Source organism: Sinocyclocheilus grahami, unplaced genomic scaffold (genome assembly GCF_001515645.1).
Source record: "Sinocyclocheilus grahami isolate Dianchi unplaced genomic scaffold, SAMN03320097.WGS_v1.1 scaffold530.1, whole genome shotgun sequence".
NCBI classification, from domain to species: Eukaryota; Metazoa; Chordata; class Actinopteri; order Cypriniformes; family Cyprinidae; genus Sinocyclocheilus; species Sinocyclocheilus grahami.
The window spans coordinates 558079-576465 of NW_015505709.1; positions in this window are offsets into that span (position 1 = coordinate 558079).

Genomic DNA, 18387 nt, shown 5'->3' on the forward strand with positions numbered 1-18387 from the left:
CTCTGGCCACACACTTCCAGCTCAAGTGAGCCTTCCTTTCCTTCCTGATCTCCACACTGAGATCGAGAAGGAATGGAAGAGGCCGTTTTCCTCACGCATATATCAGGCTAAGCATACGAGTTATGCAAACATTGAGTCGATGCGCGAAAGCGGCTATGGGATGATGCCCCCTGTGGAAGAGACGCTAGCCAGCTATCTCTCTCTGGGGGAGACGTCATCTCTCAAAACCCCCTCCTTGCCATCCGTGCCCCTTCAAGCCACATCTCGCACGAAGGGCAAGGCATACGCAGCGGCAGGTAAGGCTGTGGCTTCGTTGCACACGATGGCGGTGCTTCAGGCATACCAGGCTGACCTGCTGAAGGACCTGGATGAGGGGCAGGGCCTTTCCTCTGGTGAAACGGCTGAGCTGCGGCGCACCACAGACTTGGCCCTCCGGGCTACTAAGCAGGCAGCCTCTGCCATGGGCAGAGCGATGGCTGCTATGGTGGTGACGGAGCGGCAGTTGTGGGTGAACTTAGCGGACATCGGGAAGAAAGAAAGGGGCTTTCTTCTCGATGCCCCGGTTTCACCCTTTGAAATGTTTGGCACCTCCGTTGAGATGGTGGTCGACAAATTCAGGGAGGCGAAGTCGCGCTCAGCAGCGTTCAAATCCTTCATACTACGAAGGCCCAGGTCTGAGCCCGAACAAACCAGGGGTCCTGGCCCGTCTCGGTTTGAGGATCAGAGACGGGCACAGAGGGCTAGTGTCGCGACTCGCGCCCCGCCTCCACCTGTGGGTGGGGGTAGGAAGTATCGTAGGTCAAGGGGAGGCAGGCGAAACCCGAGGGGTGAGACCTGGGCAAGGCACCAGCGCTTTCGTCCGGGTCAGAGTAATACCTAGGTATTCACTATCTCCCGGAGGGGGTACAACATCTACCCTGTTCTCCCCTTCTTTCTAATTCCCCCTTCTATGACCACCATCTCCAGCTGACCGAGGTTAGCTGGCCTTCGTGAACATCAGGCCCCCGGTGCTACGCTGCAAGGCACCCGGACTGGGCTATAGTGCCTGGTCGCCCCGATGGGCTTCCTGGCCACTGGCGTATTCCTTCTTGCTGAGGCAACGAACGGTAGGTACAGGGGGCATCACCAGGATCCTCCTGTGTAAGGCTGTCTTAGGCAGGGCTCCCATCACCACTGTGATGGGCGAGCCGGCGTCTGGAGCTGCTGTTCCTGACCGGCCATTACGTCCGGGTGACAAGAGAACACTAAGAAAATCCAAAGATTATGGTAAGAGTGCACATATTGCGCACCTTCTAAAATCCACATGAGTGGTAAGTGTGCACGTTATCCTTTGCCACTTTTCTAAAATCCACGTAAGTGGTGAGTGGGCACGTTAGCCTTTGCCCCCCGTCTAAAATTCCACCTAGGTGGTAGGTGTGCACGCTATGCTTTGCCACTTCTCTAAAATCCCACGAAAGTGGTAGGTGCGCACGTTCTTCTTTGCCCACCTCTCTAAAATCCTCTACGGTGAGGGTTACGCGTTTCGTACTTCGTTCCCTGATTCGGAGATGGTTAGACCCCGATTTCCTGGGCTCCTCTCAACCAGTGTGTCTCGATCGACGAAGAGGGTGTTGTCTGGCGAGCAGGATCCTCTCCGAGGAGTTGAATCCCTCGCTCCATGGGCTGTCCTCGAGGGTAATGTTGAGCACTGCTCCCCTTTCATGGAAGGGTTACCTGGAATGGGAACAGTATTCCTCCGCTGAGGAAAAGCGGAGGTGCCTCTTTCATGAGAGGCTTGAGCTCGCTGTCTTCCAGAAAGACCTCGAACCAGCTGCATCAGTAGGATTGGGCCGTCCTCCGCCTCCCTGATGCGCTGGCGATGTGGCTAGCCTGCAGTATGCTACCCCTCTGATTTTTAATCATGCTGCTGGTTGGGCCCCTCTCGGTAAGAGTTGGGTTTGGGCTCCCCCAGCTAGAATGAGCTACTGCCAGCCGGGGAAAGCCCGGCATTGGTAAGGGTCGAGCCCCCTGTGTGTCTGAGCACCAGGCGTGTGTTCCCACGCCAGAATTGTTACTAGCTGGTTCCGCTAGTTGGAACGTGCTGCGGGTCGAGTCCCCTTCTCGGTAAGAACTGGGCGTGTTGCTCCCCCAGCTGATAACTGCTAGATGTTCCATCATGGAACGTGCTGTAGGTCGAGCTCCCACTGAATGGATGTCTGCTCCCTCAGCTACAGGTTCGCGGCTAGCCACGCCCCACTTCTCTAAAATCCTATATGGTAAGAGTTACGCGCACAGCTTCGTTTTCTTTTTCTGAGTGGTCTAAAACCGCGGTTCTGCCTTGGACCCACTCCTCACGGTATCCTCGAATACCTGCTCTGACAGGGTGTTCCACTAGAGGCCTGTTGAGACAGGTCCTTCTGCAAAGTGAGGTAATGTAACCATGGTTCCCTTAGGGGAACGAGACACTGCGTCCTCTAGTTTTTGTGCCATGTTGCGGACACAAGCTTCAGATGAAGAAGTGAATGATGTGCGCTACCGGCGCCTATTTTGTACTAGTCACGCCGGTAGTGACGTCATGGCTGTCGCCGGCCAAACAAGTTGGTGTTTTTTCAATGTAGGCTTCAGACATGGGTCACGACGAGGCATTCCCAATAGCGACCCCTAGAGGACGCAATGTCTCGTTCCCCTCAGGGAACCATGGTTACATAAGTAACCCGAGACGTTCTCCAAAGACATGATACAAAAATAAACTATACAAATTTTATCATGCGATACAGATGTACTGATCAAGGAAGATGCCTCATTTACATGCGAACACATTTACATTCTGCTTTAAATAAACTGTGATGCTGTAATTAAAATACAGCAAATCAGCATTTTCTCATTTCCCAGCCGCTTTATGTAAATCCTAAATAGCCGCAAGTGCTAGTCGCATTCTGATTTGGCAGAGAAAGATGACTTTGGATTACTGTAATGAGAGTCTTGAGGGGGAGATTTAGTAAAAATGCTATTGATCGTTTTATTCCTGAAATAATTTGTTTGCCTTTACTCTGCCAGCAGCCAAAAGCCAGAGAGTCAAACAACTGTAGTCCACCGCCACCTAAAAATTAGCCCTTTAATTGCTTTATATGGGACTGTGTGGATATAATCGCATTTATTTTCATAGCAATAACATTCTTGTCCTTCATTGATTAAAATACCTCAGCATTTTGGTTAACACCATCACTGTGGAATTAAGTATTTTGTCTGCTTGTGTGAGAAGATTATAGAATAGGACTGACACTGTAGTTTTCCTTTCAAAGGGAACTTTGATGCTGCCTGATGGTATTGATGCTATGGGAAAGCTTTGCATGAGCCAGTGTCTGAAGCACATATTTCACCACTATTTTCACCATGAGCATTTGTGAACTGTATCTATTAATATTGTGATATCAGTTTAGCAACATGCTAACATCAAACTTCAATTTTGTGTGTCATATGCATTGTTGGGGAAAGTTACTTTTAATAGTAATGCATGACAATATTGTGTTACCCCATTAAAAAAAAAAAAGCTAATGATGTTACTTAGTTACTTCTTATGGAAAGTAATACATTCCTTGTGCGTTACTTTTTGTCACCTGGACTGGGCTTGCTTATGTTTTTTCATAACAAAATCCAAAAGTTATATTTTTGGCAACTGTAAAGGCCCTTTACACCAAATATTTAATTAATAAGTCTCAAGCTGAAGGAAGTGCCTCTGCACCTCACTCCCAACTTCTTTTAACACGGGTACAGGAGAGCTGTCAGTGAATGAATGGGAAAAGTAACTTGCGTTACTTATTTGAAAAAGCAACTCAGATATTTTGTTGTAAATTTAAAAGAAATGTGTAGTAGTTACTTGAAAAAAGTAATCTGATTACTCAACGTGAGTTCCTTGAGTAATCAACACTGTTGATGTTGTTGTTGTTGATGTGTTTCAAATCGGTCACTCAGTTAGAATGCTGCCTTTGTAGTCAGCTTCCTATGTACCCAGCAAACAGTGAGGCAGCTTACAAGTAAGGTTGTAACGGTATACCAATATGACGGTTTATCATGGTTCAAACGTGCACAGTTATACCGTGAACATTTGCATATCTACGGTTTAAAAAAAAGAGAGAGAGATTGTATCTAAGAAGTTAAAATCTGCAGTATGGGAATACTTCCGATATAAAAAAACAAATGCGGGTTGTCCTTGGGGAAGGATATCCAATTTGCAAAAGATGTGGACGCAAAGTGGCTGCAAAAGGAGGCAATAGGACATGTTCGATCATATTTACGAACACCATCCCTCCGTGCAGATAAAGGTATGTCGCATTTATAAATTATAAGTTCAGGCCGTATGATTTTCGTGATGCAGAACTAATCCCGGTGCAGTCGTGAACATGGAATTTACAGTATCACGAGGATCTAATGGATATTATAATATTGTTTTTAAGGAATATCATGTTTGTCCATTTTGTTTTACTTAGTATACCTGTTGTCCAGCACTTTTCCAAAAATACAATTTGTAAAATTTTCATTTGATAACAGTTTAAAAGCTCAATTAAAATATTAAGGTTTTATGCATTCATTTGATTACCTCTGTTTTTGACAATACAGTGGGGCAAAAAAGTATTTAGTCAGCCACCAATTATTTGTATTAAACCATAAAACACAGAAAACTAAATGAGTATGATAATATGATTGCATAGGTCTCTATTATTCTTAAAAATTTAATAAATTATTAATAATAAAAAAGGTGGTAAAGATTTATGAATTCAAATGATTAAACATGTTTTTGGTTATTAAAATGTGAATAAACCATTCAAACAAAATACAAAAAATTAAAACATACAGAATTTTAGCTCTGGTTAATAACTTTAATTCCTAAAAAAATGTCACTCTCTTTGCCCCATCTAAATTATATTCTGCAACCTTGTTATCTGCAACACACTGTAATAAAGCATTTGTTCACTCAAAAAACTTGTTCGTATTCTTTTGATGGTCATTGCTACTGATAAGAATTATTGTATTGTGTAGTATACCGTGAAACCATGATGTTTTCTGAGACATTTATCATACCTTGAAAATCTCACACCGTTACAACCCTATTTACAAGGTTTTGGAATACAGCCAGTTTGTAATCTTTAGAGGTTGAGCTTGTCGGACATGGTGGAAACTTTCAGAGGTGCAGGGACTGCATTGATCTGCCTGTACAGAGACTTGTATACAGCAGCAGGCTTTCAAGACTAATTGAATTTCCTCCACTCAACATCTGCTGTTAGTGTCGTGAATGTTTTCTTTTACACAGAAAAGCTTCAGTAATGAGGCAGAATTAACAGTAACATGGAACTTGTCTTTTAAAAGTAGCTGATACAGGCTACATACAGTACATTACAATGAATGGGAGAAACTGGAACATCCAATATGGTGACTACAGTAAAGGAAGTCCCACCTTCCAAATAAAGAGCCAATTGCCAATTTTCAAAGTCATTGTTTGGTCTTTATGAGAGCTTATGCTGTTTAATGACAGCATCACTGCGGCTGCTGTTAGAAGCACCACATAAACAGCTCTAAAGTGGTTGTTGTTGTGCAGTTTTTGAGATTTTGGTATTTATCCATGAAATAAGATCGACGCTGTACTTGCATGACTGAAAATAGCTCCCATACTGCATTGCAAAGATGGCCACCAAGTGAAGTGGCTTGCCTAGAAAGGAGCTTTGGTGGAGTGTTTTACAGCATGCACAGACCTTCGTTGCTATGAAGAGTTTAAAAATTTGCACATTCTTAGATCAAGTACAATATGTATAACCCTTTCCAACTTTTTCTTGAACTTAAACATTTTTACAATATTTTTAGAAAGCAAGAATGCCAGAGGTCATGATGAATTTTATAACGCATAGTTCTTGCCTTAAGCCTTCTTTTGTTCCACAGACATTTTCCTCTTTTATTTCTTTATCCGCCATCTCTATCTTTCTGTCGCTCGGCTTGCAAATGTCCGTCCTGTGCACTGAACGCTCTCTCCTCCACATCATGAGTAGACACGCCCCTCACTGCTGATTGGCTGATTGGCGTGTGTGTTCACTGCTGTGTGTGTGCACTTTGGATGGGATAAATGCAGAGCACTAATTCCAAGTATGGGTCACATGTCACGTCATGTTACGTCACTTACTTCGATATTGTGGCAGACACTGCTGGATTCAGTGGTCGAACGGTCCATTGGCAAGTTTAAAAAGGCACGATTATATTAGCCTATTGCACAACCAAGTCTGCACGGAGGTGTTTATTTCGTGTGAAGGCAGACTTCTTCTGCGATCTTCAGAACATTATGAAAATAGCATTGTGATTGAAGGATAGAATCTGAAGCAAACGTTAAGATTTGCACGTTTCTTTTTTATAATATTTTGTCAGTGACGCCGCGCCAGACAATCATGTACACTTATTTACACACACCGTATTTCTGATTCTACTATAGCCTATTTAAATATCCTAAAACATTTGATTTGTTTAAAACAATTACAGTGTATATACTGCTTTGGCCAGTGGAAAAGAGATCCACTCTATTCTAAAAAGATTCTCTGAGAAGTATTTTATACAATTTTGTTTTTACATTCCTTTTGATATATTTATTCGAAAACAAGACAAGGACAGTGAATGATTTTTAGCTATGTAATGTACCGTACAAATAGCATTTTTAGTCTGCATGGCATATTTTCCTAACGTCGTGTACCTTTGACTGTGTTAAACATGGTCAGGTGGATGGGAATATGCATGGAAATGATATACAGATGAGGTCATGCATAGTAAAACTAGGTGTTGTAAGCTCCATATATGGTGATTTTGGGGAGGAGACGCACGTACGCACAATCTTCCGCTGACAGGGATTTATAAAAGGATTTTTGCACAGGTTCTGGCATACACATGTTTTTTTAAAATATGAAAACGTTTATGCATATGCCAAATCTAGCTTTTGTGCGTACGTACACTTTTAGGATGAAATCTGCGGAAAGTTTTATACATGAGGCCCCTGGTGTTTTACAAAACGCGGCGCTCCCATTGAAAACAATTGAAAAAGTAAGCTAGCCTCGGGAAAAAATGGTTTGGTGGACACGGGGCCTAACTTAGTGACTTATGTGTTAACAACTGCATTTTTTATTTATTATTTTTTATTATATGCAGTATATATATATATATATTTTTTTTTTTTTTTTGCTTTATCTCAAACATCTCACTACTGCACACTTTATCAGTAGATGTGTTTATACTTGAGCTAAAGTATTTTGTGTGGTTAACTTTTATCTATATTTCGCCAAGGTGTTATTGCTAGATCTAGCATGTATTTATACCAGGGTGAATTACAAACCATGTACCTTTTTCACATTCCCTGGGTTCTCAGAAACTTAAGTCGTCATTGCAGGGTAAACTTATATAGTGGTGAATAGGAAACTACAGAAAATATGAGAAATATAATGAGAAAAAAATCAATTTCCAATGTAACCATACATGCCATCTGTATGAATAAAATGTTACACTGAGAATGAATAATGTCAAGACATCAAAATAAGCATATGGTGGGTTCGTTAAGAACACTATAGTCAAAAACATTGGGTCCCATTTACTAAGTATGAAAACACACATTTGTATGTGAAATCTGTGTACAAATGTTTTCAAACATTTTACGAATGATTAAATTATGATTCACCAATAAATTTCATACAAAATTTTATTGTAAATATATTAAAACAAAAATGTAGGAACAACTAAAATCAAAGTATAAAATTCACATACTCAGGGCGGCCTTACAATCATGTTAAGAGGTTAAGAAGAATTTTAAATACAAACACATACATGTTTTATAAGTTGAGAAGAACAGCACTCTTAGTTTTTCATCCCTCAATCTAATGTGATCATATGTATTGGGACAACTGGCTCACAGGTGATTCTAAGTGATCAGCTGTGTCCTGTTGCATTGATTGTTTACACATAAAAAGAAGGGAATATATAGTCTCAGTTCTATCTATTACTTCTGCATTCTGAATTTGTGTTTGGTGACAATACAAATACAACAGGATGAAGATGAGGGAGCTGACTGTGAGAGAAAAGCAAGCAATTTGGACGCTAAAAGAAAAGAGGAACTATTAGAGCTATAGCGCAAACATTGGGCATTGCCATATCAACAGTTTGGAATGTCCTGAAAAAGAAAGGAACCACTGGTGACTTCAGCAACCGACAACGACCAGGTTGGCCAAGAAAAACAACAGAAGTTGATGACAGAAAATCATAAAAGCTGTGAAAAATAACCTTAAAATAAGTGTCAGTAAAATCACCAACAACCTCCAGAAAGGTGGTAATGGTGATGGTCTGACAATCTACTGTCTGCAGAAGACTTCAACAGCAGAAGTTACACAGCAAGATGCAAACATCTGATAAGCACCAAAAATAGAAGGGCCAGATTAGAGTTAGAAAGCACAAAGATAATCTAATAGAGTTCTGGAACAGAGTTTTATGGGAAGATGAGACCTTTATCAAAGTGATGGGAAAGCAAAAATCTGGAGGGAAAAAGGAACCGCAAATGATCCAAAGCATAAAACCTTATCTGTAAAGCATGGTGGAGGTGGTTTCATGGCATGGGCTTGCATGACTGCCTCTGGAACAGGCTCTCTCATGTTCATTGATGACTTAAATGATGGTGGCAGCAGAATGAATGCAGAAGTGTACAAAAGCATCGTTGCTACTAATGTTGAAGAAAATGCCACCAGACTCATCGGAAAGCGCTTCATATTGCAACAGGACAATGACCCAAAACACACTGCCAGTTCAGTCAAGGAGTTTATCAGTGCAAAGAAATGGAAGTTCTTAGATGTCAGTCTCCAAATTTAAATCCAATTAAAGATGCATTTCACCAGCTGAAGATGAGACTAAAGGTAGGAACTCCCCAAAACAAGCAACAGCTGAAAATGTCTGCATTAAAGGCTTGGCAAAGCAAGAGTCTGGTGATGTCTATGGGTCAAAGACTCACTGCTGTGATTGCATGCAAGGGATTTGCAATTGAAATACTAGCTTTTAAACTTGTTAATTTGTTTTAAGTTAAACTGTCCCAGTACTTATGCTCACATCAGATTGGGGGATGAAACTCTAAAAGTGCTGTTCTTCTTAGTTGTAAAACATGCATGTAATGAAACAGGCAATAATAAAATGTGACATTCTGCACTTTTGCCTCATAGTCATCTTTTATTCATATTTACATATGTCTTTACTCCACAGCAATTTTATCTTTACTGTCCCAATACTTATGGAGGGCACTGTTATGTTATAAAAAATGTTGGCGCTCTAGCGGTTAATAAACAAACTGCATTTGTCTTGCAGAAGAAAATTCTAGCCGAAAATGCTTCTCTCTGTTTATGGAAATGACGAGTCACGCAGGTCCTGGGCTACTCTGCAGTGGTTGTCGTCCCTTCTCTCATGACTCGCACCCGCAGGCATCCATTAGTGAAAGCACAATAGCAAAAAGCTCCGCAGAGAGATTAAATATTTCATAACACTGTCAATACACACTCGCACTCATACACATGGATTTGCACATACTGAAGTGCTCTACCTATTCCAGAAAGACAATTACATCTGTTTGCTGTTGCAGTTGAAATTATTTATTTCCATCAGGTATATGTCCGGTTTCTGTTTATTAGGCTTTTAAATTTGTACTTCCTTGTTTGTGCATGTGTTAATTTCCTGTTTCCATTGTTGCCTAGTTTCCGCTTTTCATTTATTTCCATGGTTTCTGATTAGGTTCACCTGCCCTTCCTCATTATCCTGTGTATATTTAAACCCTGAGTAAGACTGGAACACAAATCCGCTTGAATCAGCACCTGGGTCTGGTGTTGGTTGTATAGTTGATGTCTGATTATGCTTTACACCAACTATTCCATTATATGGATCTTTTTCATACTTGTGCATGGTTTGCCATTGTTAACGTCAGTTATAAGGCGTTGATTAATTAACTGCATGGCTATGAAGTATATTTTGTTTCGCAATTTCTTCAAAATTAACAGAACTTCAAAAAGCCGTACATTGTACCCTAGCACAAGAATAAGAAAAATTACTGGATAACCAAATTTTCTTAATTAAATCATGCAAAATGCAGTTTCCTGGCTGTAACAAAGTTTGTAGATTGGGAATAAGGAGGCGGGAACCGGCGAACACTTAAACACACTTTAATAATAAAATAAACTCAAAACAGCGCGACAGCCCCTCACAGACGACTGTCGCGCACAAACAAAACCAAAACACCAAATAAAGTCCAGGCCTGGTCCTCTCTCGTCTTTCCCTGTCGTCACTCCTCCTTTGTATCCTTCCGGAGCTCCTCCGTGAGACTCGAGACCGGTGAGTGGCGCAGGTGTCGCGCATTCGCAATTACTCCACCGGCCTCGCTCCGTTCCCACGGCTCTCGGCCCCGCCCCTCTCGTCACATACCCCCATCGCCCCTCGCAGGCCGGGGGGTACACCCGAGACTGCGCTCTACTCCCCCCCTCCTCCCCCCCGGGGGGAGCCGATCACGGCGGCCGCGGCGTACCCCTCCTTCCACCCGGGTTTCGGCACCAATGTAACAAACGTTTGTAGGTCGGGAAGAAGGAGGCGGGAACCGGCGAACATTCCAAGAAAACTTTAATAATAAAATAAACACAAAATAGCGCGACAGCCCCGCGCGGATGACTGCCGCACACAAACAAAACCAAAACACAAAATAAAATCCAGGCCTGGTCCTCTCTTGTCTTTCCCTGTCGTCACTCCTCCTTTGTATCCTTCCGGATCTCCTCCGTGAGACTCGAGACCGGTGAGTGGCGCAGGTGTCGCGCATTCGCAATTACTCCACCGGCCTCGCTCCGTTCCCACGGCTCTCGGCCCCGCCCCTCTTGTCACACTGGCCAATAAGGAATATTTACGTGCGGTACATTTCCTGAATTTTCCTGCCTGATTCAAAGTTGATTTTAGATGCTGCCCTCATCCATTCACATTTTGGATTTACCCATTTTTGCAGCTTGTTTTCAGTAAAAGGTTGAGGACACATGAAACTCTTTTACTTCAAAAGAGCAAGAAAAATCCAGTTTTCCATGATATGACCCCTTTAATTGTAATTTTTATGGTCAAAATATATCAGTTTTTTTTATTGTTCTTAGAATAACTGATAGATGGTAAGTGTATTCTGAGAACAGTGCCTTATTTAAGACATTCTCAGCTATTCATGAAGTCCCACCTGTTCAAAAAGTCAGGGACCAGCACTTAAAACCCAGTGTCAAGCCCTCGAAAGTATGTATCACACTTCTCTCACTGCACACACCCTCCTCACACACATGTCTCTCTTCTCAGAAAATAACCATGATCTATTTCAACTGCAGGAACACTCACCCTTACAGCAGAAAAATAAAATGGGTAGGGAAGGTATTGGGAGGTACAAGGGTAGAGAAAGACTGCTGCTGACAGCTGTGAGTTTTACCTGGCAGGAAGTCGAGCGGGTTGTCTTCTCTCATGACTCGCACCCTCAGGCATCCATTAGTGGAAGCACAATGGCAAAAAGCTCCACACAGAGATTAAATATTTCATAACACTGTCAATACACACTCGCACTGGATTTGCACATACTGAGGTCCTCTACCTATTCCAGAAAGCCAATTCCATCTGTTTGTTGTTGCAGTTGAAATGATTTATTTATTTATTTTCATCAGGGGTCTGTACCATGAAACCAGATTAGCTAGCTAGCCAGGTACGTTTCAGTTTACTTTGCACCAATCCTGGGTTTTAGGTACCATGAATGTGGCTTGGCTTTTAGTGGTGTTCATCACCATAGTAACTTACGCTCCACAGCTAACCAGCTCCGGGGCAGGTTATGTTCTGGTTTAGAGATCTCAAACTGAAATCTGACCAATCAGCTTCAAGTAAAGTGACACATGTTTGATGTAATAAAGCCACTCCCCCAGTTTCTCTTCCTACAAATGAAAGGATGCTACATAGTAAAACATTTTTAAAGATAAAATGTCAGATTTTTCTTTTTTATAATTATTTTATGATTGATTTATTTAATTATTATACCCTTAATCCATTACATAAGCTAGCTTAGTTTCATAGTAATTATCAATCTTTTATTTTAAATTAATATAAACATATAGATAATATGCAATATTAATAAGTTTTAGGTACCATGAATGTGGCTTGGCTTTTAGTGGCGTTCATTGCTATAGTAACTTATACTGCACAGCTAACCTGCTCCAGGGCAGGTTATGGTCTGGGTGAGAGAGCTCAAACTGAAATTGGACCAATCAGATGTGAGCAAACTGATACATGTTTAGCGCAAAAAAACAAACTCCCCCAGTCTCGCTTCCTACAGATTAAAGGTCACTATAAAGTACATAAAATTACAACAAAACTTTCTGGCTTTAATAATAATTACAATTTACACATGATTTATATAATTATAATATGAATATATTATTATTAATCCATTACACACAAGCACTTTTAGTTTAACAATTATTATAAAGCATTTATCTTAATTGAAAATTAATATATATACAGATCATAAGTAATATAAATAAGATGTAGAATCAATAGATAACGCTTTAAAAATGGCTACATGTGACCTTACATGTTTAAGTTTCTATCGCTATATATTATCTATATTAACTATAGTAAACTAACTTCAGAAGTTTCATTTGTGACTGCACTAATAGAGCCAGAAAATGTATTTTATTTGTAATATTTCATGGACAAGTACTTCAATGTAAATGCGTTTAAATTCCTTATATTCTTTAATCTCTTATCCTTTAACAAAATAATTTTGAATCTCGCTGGCTCTCTCGCGTGAAGTGAATCACACTTGCTCTGTGTTGCAAGGCATGTGATTGGCTGTTCGCTACTGATATCACACATCCATGTGCGAATGCTCCACAAACTCAGGATTAAGGCCTGAGTTGACAAAGAAAATTGATGATCAGCATCATGCTACTAATAAAGCCGGATTGGAGTGGTCTGGTTTTGTCAACTTGAAACTAATCCTGTAACTAATCCTGAATTTGTTCATCTACCATCATGATACAGCCCCTTGGTTACATATGTCAGGTTTCTGTTAATTGGACTTAAGTTCCAAGTACTTCCTTGTTTTGCATGTGTTTCCTGTTTCCTTTGTTGCCTATTTTACCACTTTTCATTTATCTCTATGGTTGTCACGGGGCTGACAAGACGAGAGGTGTGCGGATCCATGTGCAAGCTTTTATTCACAAGAGACGTGGTCAAAAAACACAGGCAGGGTCGAACAACGGCAAACAGGTATGGCACAGGCAAGACAAAGAATATTCCTTGGGCTAGCATGGGTCTACGATCGGCGAACAGTATCCAGAGGGCTTGACAAGAGGGGTAATCCAATAAACACAGGCAGAAGGTCAGGAAACAGACAACAAGGCAACATGGAAAGACTAGACTAAGACTAAAACTAAAAATGGGAAAAGGAATGGCTCAGTAATGTAGCTATCGCTAGAGGAGAGATAAACACTAAACAAAATGCTAAACGCAGAACAATACTCGGCGATCGGAGCAGGAACTGAGTGGGTCTTATGTAGTGTGTGTGATTGGTCTCAGGTGAACGTGTGATTAGTGAAATGGTTTTACAGGCAGCATACAGAAGCAGGAAGGCAACAACTGTCTTATCTATATATTATAACACGATCTTATGATCGTGGCACATACTTTCTACTGCGATAACTTCATCTGATCTTTTTTTTTTTTTTTTTGAACGAGCATAGACGTATCCTTCACTGCGCATGATATCCCACTATCCTGGGGTGTGTTTCCCAAAAGCATCGTTAGCTAACTATGGTCGTTAGTTCCATTGAACTCTGTTGGTAACGACGAAGCTTGCGACCATATTTGCTTTTGGGAAACGCACCCCTGGGTGTTTGATTGTGAGATATTTTTGGCTAAGAAATAAAATGGTATCTGAAAGTTGTGGTGTCACAGCTAGACAAGGCAAGGAGAATCTAATAGCAGCTGATTTTCTCATTAAAAGCTCTGTAGAAAGGTACCATTTAGTTAATTATTCCTGTTTCATTATAATGCTACATCTACAGCAATTTTACATTTTAGTGTTTATTTATCATTTAATCGTGGACACTTGTTGAGTGAGCTAAATTGTTTGATGCATTCAAAGTGCACATCTTTTTTTGGCAACATGGTATACGGTGTTATTTTTTTAATCTTGTAACTATTTTATGAATTATATTTCGGTTTATTTTTGTCCTGGAAAATATCACAATAAGAGCTTTTATTTAATATATAATAGTCACATTCACCTGACTCTTGCACTTTTGTCTCCAACCCATTGATATTACTGGAAGAACACACATATTCAGGTACCTTTATGCAGCATAACAGGGCTGCAGATAAAACGAACTGGGTGAGAAATGGGTCTGTGTTCTTTAAGAAGCAGTGTCAAGAGGCCCATTGATCTGTTGTGCTTCTAGGTTAAGCATCAAAGTGGATATTTCCGCATCCTGATCAAAATACTACCGTTCTTTTCCCCAAAGGCAGCTGGAGGCTACATGCTGGGATGATCATATTACATATGTGCACTATCCAGGGTTTCTGCAGGCAGTGGCATGCACGGGGGGGGGCCCTTTGAGGTCCGACGCTAAAGTCCCCTTGTGGTCCGGTCTACATGCCCCCAGTCCGTGATTTTTGCCGAGGGTAGGGGTGTGCGATATGAAGATTTTTGATCGTGGACGATAAAAATGTCTCCATGATCAGTGTTAACTCAACAGTAGAGTTACTCTCATGGGATACTGCACTTATTTTACTCTCACGGGATACTGCACTTATTCACAATCACAAAAGTAAATTTTTTGCATTTGCTTTAAAGCCTTACTGGTTAACCGTTTAATTTGTGTGCTGTTCTGACAAGCGCTTTTTCTGAGCACACCCAAAGCGCGTGCACAAAAAACGAAAAAGCCCATCAAACAGTGCCTGATTACTGAACTAAGTTATGTTTTGTGCTAATACTGTCAAAACACACAAGGTTCAGTTGGTTATGTCTAAAATGAAAGAAAAAAACTGAGAGAAACGGATGCTGCCTGTATATTAGATGCGTGCAGGCAGGGGTGTCATGCACTCATGATTTTTGAGGGGGCACAACTGGGGGGCGAGGGGGATGCTGCGCTCGTCATGCTTGCCATGTGATATACAGCAGCCACGATATGACTGTATAACTGATATAGGCTTATGTTTTATTTAATTTTTTTCTCTTTTCATTCCAAATATTTCCAATCAGGAAATATCTATATTCTCTAATATGTGTAAGTAAATGATTTTTGTACCTTTATAGATTGTTATTTTGTATATAATGAGTTATGGGCAAAATAGACCAATAGTGTAATCTATTAACTACACATAAAAACCCGACTTAAGTACCAGATATGGATGTCATCAGGGACGGATTTATGCATAGGCATTCTAGGCACGTGCCTATGCTTGCTCGTCCGGGGGGCCCAAACACAATAAAGAGATATATAATATTTTTGCTATACTATGGGATATCTACAACAGTAAAAGAAGTAAACAGTAAAAATGACAAACTATTTCCATGTCAACCACCTTTTTTATGTACAGAAAACACGCTTTCCTTCTCCCGTTCTCTCTCACAGACGCACACAGACACAGTAGCTAGTTACAGACATGCACTTGCGCACACGTGGAGATGCTGACAGAAACTTGTTGTCAGCGCTGCCCAGGCCCGGTACTAGGCTCGTTGGACTGGGGGGGCAATCAGAAATTGTGGTAGGGCAACACTTTCTAGGGTAATATATTCATAGTTTACATTTATCACAATTCTATGTTGGTTATATTTTGGTATTAATCTCTAAAAGGTTCATGAACTATATACTAACGATATTAACAACTATATGGGCCTACAATAAATGCTAGCTAATCTAAGTACATCATTTCACTTTTACATTTTTACCTTAAAGAACAAGTCTTCTGTTTTTCATTGCAAAAAGGTCTACACATGTATCCAAATCCAAGCTGTTAGTGATTGATTTTTCATGGGCCAAAATGACTAAATTCCATTTTCTTGTATGTAGCATTGTACGTCTGAAAGGAGTCAGAATCCTTGACAGTGAAGAAAAGGACCTTTCACATGACGCAGAGGACACTCCAATTACTAAAGCTGTTGCATACAACCTATGCAACTCAGGAAATGCTTCCTTATACCCGTGCATGTGTTTGCACATTGCTGAAAGATCTATTTGGTTGGAAACTGTTTCAGCAACATAGGTTTGGCAAAACACATTTCATTTGTTAGTTTTGCTTTTTCAATACCAGCAAGAAGCTGGAGTGGGCTGAGCATACTGGACTCTAGAAAAGATGGAGACTGTGGAAGGCGTGAGTTCACCGCCTTTATCAATTCAAGATTTTTTACTGAGAATCTGCTTTCCATCTCAGCAATAGCTCTGTCCAGAATATGCAGCAATGATCTTTTCATAAACATACTTGGATCATTAGAAGAATCTGAATCAGTGTGACCAACAGAGGTGAGGACAACACTGTCTGACAGGTGTTTGTTCACTGTTCGTTTTCTTTTTTGGCCAGGGATATCTGCTCTCATTTCAAACTGATCCCATGAAGGATCTGTCCTAATGTCTTTTAAAGCCTGCAGGGAAGCATTGATGACCTCACTTGCTGTACATACATTTACAGTGTTACCCTGGAACCCAGAATTTGCAGGTTTTAAGACTTTTTAAGAAGGTATTTTTACAAGGAAATCGCCAATTTTGAAGAAGTTGTGTGTTTCTAGCTGCACTGCTTCTGTTCTGATATCCATGGGTGCAGTTCTGCTATGTTAAACCTCTGAGAGAATGGCCAAAACATCCTCCTTATTGTCTACAAGACACTTTGTTACATCATAGTGGCTTGTCCACCTAATCTCCAGCAGCCTTTTAAGGCAAGGGACATCATAGTTATGTTTCACAAGTTCACACTTACATATACTTAGCTGAAGTATGGTAATGCATATTTGGCGTGCTGTCCGGGGAAGGGCTCCGAGCTCGGGAATGGCCCAAACCTAGAGTACCCCCCAAAAAGCAATTGAGCAAAGGACAGCCGCCAGACTGAGAACCCCCCCCCAAAATAAGCACTGGCGGGGGCTGATGTTTTGAGAAGTTGCCTGGTAGGCCCTACCGGCTGCTGGTATTGGACTACGTGGTTTGGGGTTCCCGGTCGGGAGGGCTCGAGCCGATGCTCAACGGGAGCTCACATCGTTGGAACGGGTGAGCCCTACCGGCCGATGGGGGAGGAGCAGCGTGTTTGTATAGCCCTACCAGGAGGGCCAGAGTTGCCTCGACTGGAATAGCTTGCGGTGTCGGCGTACGGGCCCTACTGGCTGACAGGCCCCTTCTAATCAGTGGGCAGAGGGCAAAATGGCTGACCGAGAGGGCCCATGAAGCCTCCGACTGGAGATCAAGACTCAGGACGACGGACGTGTGGGTCCTCTCGGTTTGGCAGATAAAAAGGCTTTGGGCCATCCGGCAAGGAGGACTCTTGCGACACCTGACGGGAGATCAAGACTCACAGCATCGGATGGATAAGTCTCGCTTTCGGGCTGCAAGTATAGAAGCCCAACCAGGAGTACTCTCGCCGACATCTGACGGGAGATCAAGACTCGCTGCATCAGACGGGTAAGCCTCGCCGGGCGGGGAGAGAGAAAAGGAAAACCCGACTGGGAGGGCTCTCGCAGCATCCGATGGGGTCTCAGACTCAGAACATCGAACGGGTAAGCCTCGCCAGGCGGGGGGAAAAGACGTGTCAGGTTAGCTGAGAAGGTTCTGACAGTGTTCGGCGGGAGGTCGAGACTCATGGCGTCGGATGGCTAAGCCTCGCCAACCGTCGAACGGAAAAGTAAATTTTGTGGCCGGGAGACTCTCGCCGACGTCCGACGGGAGCACACAGCATCAAACGGCTAAGCCTTGCTGACCATAGAATGGAAAAGGTAAGGTTGTCTAGCCGGGAGGCTCTCGCCGACGTCTGACGGGAGCTCAATACTCAAGGCATCGAACGGGTAAGCCTCTCTGAACGTAAGACGGAAAGGTAAAGTTGTCTGGCCAGGAGGCTCTCGCCGACATCCGACATCGAACGGGTGATCCTCGCAGACCGTAGAATGGAAAAGGTAAGGTTGTCTAGTCGGGAGGCTCTCGCCGACGTCTGACGGGAGCCGAGTGACGGGAGTCGTCTAAAAATAGTGGTTCGTGGGGGAATTTAGCCTGAGAATTTCTAAGGTGGAGGTACACGAAAACACGAAAATTGGATTGGAGAAGAGAGATTGAAAATGTAGATAAAATGACCTTTCTTGGCTTGGTCTGTCTTGCTTTGTTTGAT